The sequence below is a fragment of the Arachis ipaensis genome, chromosome B09 (assembly GCF_000816755.2).
Source record: "Arachis ipaensis cultivar K30076 chromosome B09, Araip1.1, whole genome shotgun sequence".
Classification (NCBI taxonomy): Eukaryota; Viridiplantae; Streptophyta; class Magnoliopsida; order Fabales; family Fabaceae; genus Arachis; species Arachis ipaensis.
In genome coordinates, this window is record NC_029793.2 from 143,396,957 (window position 1) to 143,403,361 (window position 6,405).

Sequence of the window (6,405 nt, forward strand, 5' to 3'; positions counted from 1 at the left end):
ATTATATGAAAAAAATTGTGGATTCAACTCTTACCTCCTTCACTGTATACCTAATTTTTATAAAAATATGTGTTATATATGGAACGCTAATAGGGTAGGATAAGGTACCCCCTAAGTAATTATATTTTTTAAATTCAATTTAAATGAAATTATTACATGTGTGATTTCCTTTTTTAAATTGAAATTTTAGAGAAAACTGAAATCGAACGTTTCTCATTTCTTACAATTAAAAATTTATGAATATAAATTTGGAGGGTCTGATTTTCTTCTCCTAAAAAAATTTACCGTCTGATTTCTAACGTCTAAACTTAACGGTGTATTTTTTATTTATGTTTGTCACGTTTGGATATGTATAACACTATACTCTAGCGACTTATAACTTTAGAAAATGCCATTTTTAGTCCAATATCAAAATTAATTTCTGTATATAAATATGTCATGATAAATTGATCCAAAAAACACAAAAATCAAATAAATATTAACATTTTCTAGTGTTGAGATCACGAAAAAGAAATAATAATTATTCTTAGATTATTATAATTTAGTGGAACCCAAACACAATAGAAATTATTTAAAAAAATGATTATTGAAGATCATATCCGACTCCTATCATTGTTCTGATATGCATGCCGAAAAAGTTGAAAATGATTTTATATAGGGGGGTTTAATTATATTTGTTCCCGGTTGGGAATGAAGGCAAGCTACGATAGAGAAGAAGAGATAGGAAGTGGTAACATTATGGTGAAAACTATATATGGAGCTAGATATATATTAGGAGGAGAAGCTACTTTTATAAGAATGAAAAAATGGCTATATGCAAAGGGAAACTGCAACCGAAATTTCGAAGTAATAACTAAACAGCTATTCGATCACAGAAAGTTAGATGGAGGCTGAGCCCCCAATGAAGTGGCAATGAGGGAGGCACAGTACTCATTGCGGAGCTATGTGAAGATGAAGACTAGTGAGTAGTGAACTATATAATAACCTAACTCTTTGACCTCCATTTTTGGGGGTCAATATATAATAAGACCAATCAATCACTACTATTGATCCATCCAGTCAAAATAATATCTTTGATTGCATATGGTAATGGGCACATAGGGGATAAAGACAATTATCTGATTCTTCTTCTCACCATATATCACCCATCTTATTAGTAGTTAGTACCAAGATAGTGATGTAGCTTTCATTTGCTTTCGTCTCGTAACTAATTACTTCCAAGCTCATGAATTATTTTCTTACCATAATACTCTTCTCTCTTGACCTTTTCCTCCAAACATGCCATTCCTTCTTGTGTTCTTTTCTTTATGTTAGTCCCAACTCCCAACCAAAGTCACACCAGATCGAATCACTCCATATTCATTCATGTGAAAATAATAACTAATAACTAATAGTTATTACATGATTCCACATGTTTTATTAAACTGTTTAATATATAATTATATATACATCTTAGCTATTATCGTCATTTTACCAAAATAAAAATAAAAATTATTAAAAACTAATACTTTTTATTAATATAAGTTAGCATTTTGCATCATTACTTTATTTTTATACTAATAGGATTTAAGATTTAGAATAATTTAAGTTGGCCAAAATATTAATCAAATGAAAAAAATTTAGCGACCAACAAAATTTATTATTTTTTGTTAATACTTTTAACTATCGGTCTAATACTTTTTGTTTAACAGTCTAATAACATATTTTTAATTTATACTTTAAACATGGTTGGTTAATTACTAATAAAAAATAATAAATTTTATTAGTCAGCGTTCCTCTAAAAATAATATCCTTAATGCTTAGAAATCAAATTTTGGAAAAATTACTATTATTCTTTAAAAATTAACAATATTGTACATAATATTCTTCTATTCGTAAAAGCGTACTTTTAATTTCCCTTGAAATTTAAGTTATTATTATCGAATAACATTAAATTACTGCCTTTGAAAAGATTAACATGGACATACATAACAAAACAAAATGTACATATATACAATAATAATAGTTAAACCCAAACTTTTTATTCAAGGTATAGGACTAATTTTATTTCTAGTACTAATTTATTTTTTTAAGTTTTCTTCTTTGAGAATGCTAGTTGTAATTTGGAACTTTTTTTAATTATATTTCTTGCTATTACTATTAACCCAAATAATCCTACACTTAGAACCGCTTGTTCGTACCAACAAATACCCAGAAACATAAATACTAACTACTTCTTCAATAATGATAACTAATTTTTTTGTATGTGTTAAAAATGAACACCAACATATATTTATAAGATGAAATTACTAAACAAAAATGCTACATGCACATAAAAAATTTGTCATCATGTATTTAATTATGTATAAATATATACGTTGTTTAACTTATTTTCGATATATATTTCATATAAATATTGATGTTTAAATAAAATAAAACTTTATTAGCTTGAATTCAAAATTTTAGGTTCCAATGGTTATTGTATCATTTAACATTAAAGAGAAAGTATACCTAGAACAATGTGATTAGGAAAATAAATTATGTTTGAAGAAAAGCATCAAGATCCATCTATAGATGCTTTTCGAAAATAGATAATGAGTGGTAACTTGAAATTGTCTTTTAACTAGTCAAAGAGTTAGAGAGTTTATAATAATTATGGAACATGGTTGAAATTCCATTAATACATATAAAAATTTTCACCTGCACAGCTCCTATTGTTAGCTGGTTTTACTAGGTGGTAGGCTACAGTGCCATTTGCATACCAAAACAAAAGAGGTTTGTTTGTTATTAATATGTGAGGTCCTTTTCTTTAAAATTTCATTCATTGTTTCAATGATTCATTTATTCTTTTAACTTAATTTGCAAAAAGATGTTTATCAAATAGTCTTGTTCCTGAACTCGTAACTAAAAGCATGGGAGTTATTTGCAAATAAATACACATCGTTGTCTATTATTTTTTCAGCAATTATTATTGCTTAGAAGTTATTACTCAATGTTACTATTTAATCAGGTACCAAGATTAACCGTACATATGAATATAAGTTTAAATTTGGTTGAATTAAGATTGGAAATGGATACTTATTTTCTTCAATAATTGGTATCAGAACATTCAAACCAAACTCAACTACCATGACTCAAAAAGCAAATAAACTTAAACAATAAACATGAAGTAAATAAGAACTTCACAAAAGAAATAACTACAGACCCAATTAAAACTAAAATAATAATATTATATGATCGGCATAATTTATTATTTAATATCAGTAATTAATAAATAATATTTAAAAATATAGTATTAACTTTTAAACTAAGAATATTAGACTGCTGATCAGTGCTGACTAAAAATATCAACCATTATAAATAAAATTGTTGATGCTTGAGACTTTCTCAAACTAAAAGCCCAAGACTTCGTATATACTTGTTTATATAAGCAGGATATTGTGGACACATGATTGCTGGGAGTATTACAAGTTAGCACCTGTTATTAGAGTTATTTTGCTTAGCAGATAAAAATCATGTAGTATTGTGCTTGTATATTGTATAGTCATGAAAATGGATGAAGATTAATTACATAAGTTACATTGGTTTGTGTCACAAGATTGGAATGTATGATTGTGGTGATGCTTTCACTATATATATAGCCTCAGTCATCTCTCTCTCTCTCTCTGAGCATTACTAATTATTAAATTGGTTTAAATTAATTATTTTATCTTTATCTATTGTAAACCTGTCTCAGATAAATATCTATTTCATTATTTATGTTTTGGTAGTTGGAATATAAATATTCTTATTAATAGTGGACACTGTCTTGCTTGAAGTAAAGAGAGAAGATAGCTTCATTTTAAGAGCACTAATAGAGGTCAACATACAACTTTTGTATTTTATAAGCATCGATTGACCATTAATAATGTTCGGTGAATTACATGGTAAAAATATAAGTTTACATATTTTTCTTTTAATAGAATAAAAGAGAGATTAATAAAGGTAGGTTCATATTTTGAATAATAATAAAATAATAAAAAACAACTATAAAAGAAATTATATTTTCTCTATACTACTCTAATTTATACAAAAAAAAAAGATTACTAATTTTTTTTTTATGGTTAAATGCTGGCATAAAACACAAAAGCTGCTGTCCCTATACTTTCTCTCATTTTAATTCTTTAACACTAGAAATCTTCTACTAAAAAGCTTAAGGCAGCAATTTTGTTTTATACTTTTAATCAGCTAAAGAATTATTGTCCAAATTGTGGCTACTTTAATTAAGCATGCATGTGGAAGTGTGCTTGAGGTCAAGTTTGACCTATAGAAGAAAATTTTGAATACTTGTTGCATACAGGGGTTTTTCCTTTCCAAACTATCGGTTTCGCAATATAAAACTATATGGTCAGTCATATTTGGGATATTAAGTTTTAAACTAAAGCTATTCAAATTGTTTGATGCTGTTGATGATGATGATGATTTATTTTTCATGTACTTTTAATTAGATTCAAAATCTGATCAAACTGCATCATTAAACTCTTACGTACGTACACCCCTCAGCTCAAATGAGTTCGTTACATATATAAATCACCATTTGATAAAATTTAATTTAGCAAGATTCCATGTCTTTCTAATTTTTGTTACGTTGTTTCAAAACATGCTACAATTTAATAGAATGAAGCGAATTGTGAAGGTTCTTGAACAATGAAAACGTGCACTTTTGATATATTTTGTTATTATTATTGCATTGGCCTAAAAAGAGGTTCTGATTTTGTGTCGTTTATCTTGAATATTTCCTTGTCTCCCTTGCAGTACAATGAATGCTTATTGTAGTACAAATAATGAGGGGGGTTTGGTACCCGTTTACATAAAATAATTAATTAAGCAGGTATGATTATATAGTATTAATAATAATGTCAGTTACGTTACGTTGAGTCATCATAAGTGAAAGAACTTTTCAATTAAAATTTTGACTGCTTGAAGTCGAGGACTAAAGGTAGTAGTGGAGCCAACATGATGAAGACAATTTCCTCTACAGGTTTGTAAGTTGCATTGTTAGACTTTCTGAACACACAAGAGATGTTTGTTGGATTTACTGCTTAAAATTGTGAAGGACCACATGAAAAGTAATCATATATATACACACAAATACACATACACTTGCAAGAGATCTTCAGAATTCAGATAGATAGGGCGCGGTCATTGCATGATTCTTCGGTCCAGGGTTTTCAAAATATATCATATTTATAAAATCAAATCAAGTCAAATAATTATTGTTATTTGTGTATGTGTATGTATATATGTATATGTGTGTCACATAAATTAAATAAACAAATCATGAATTGAATCCACGGCCTTCATTCATAGTACAAATTAGCAGCTAGTCAATGAGGCTAGTGTGGTCCATGAATATCACCTGATTTTAATGCTTACCCCTCTTATTAGGTAGTGTCTTCTTTTTCCTTTATATCCATTTCAGGTGTAGTAGTGTGAAGAGCGAACGAACCACTATTCAGTTCATCACCACTGGCTTGTGGACAATATTGCTTCTAACTATCTATTCTTCTGCTTTTGCCATTTACAAATAGTCAAATACCATACATAATACTAATACCTACAACTTGCTTGCTTTCAAAGCTTGCTTTAACTTGCCTAGTTTATTTATTAAACACCTGCTTTAACTTAAACCATCATTATTTAAGTGGTTCTGTACTGTCATCTCTCACAGCTTTAATTAAACTCCCCAGTAATCAATGGTCCCAACCCCATTATTTTATTTCAAACAGTTAAGCTACTGCTTTTGGGTTTTATTTGCTTATATAGAATTTTACCAATTTCACACTTTTTTTTTCTGATAAATAAATAAAAAAAAACGTAGATAATTGACGCAGGAATAAGTAGATTTAGTAGGTTAATTATATTAGTTAATTGTAATAAGGGAATACAAGTCCCATATTATTTAGAATAGTGAGTTTTATGTTATATTTTAGTCGCACATCGTCCAAGTTATGAAAGTTTTTCCTTCTTCCACTAGTATAAATCACTCATATACCTTTTATTTATGAAATAGAGTTGAAGTTGATTTTTGAATATGAAATAAGCTGTATGCTTATTTTTCTCTAGGCTCTTTAAGAGTAAAAGGGAATCTAAACTATGTCACCACAGTGGGGTTGTTAACCTCGCCAAAATTGGTGGCCCAAGCAACCTGCCGGTGTCAATAATTATCTACCAAAATTAAAGGATTAATTGCAAAGCATTATAACTTAGAAATTGATGGTTTAGAATTGTCTCATGATGAATAATGGGATAGAGAAGAAAAATTGAAATGCACTAGGATGTGAATGCATATATACATAGAGAGGAGCAGTGAAAAGGACTACGTATATGTGATCTAAGAGATATAGCATAAGTTTCAAAGAATAAAACAATAGATGTGGGGTTGAG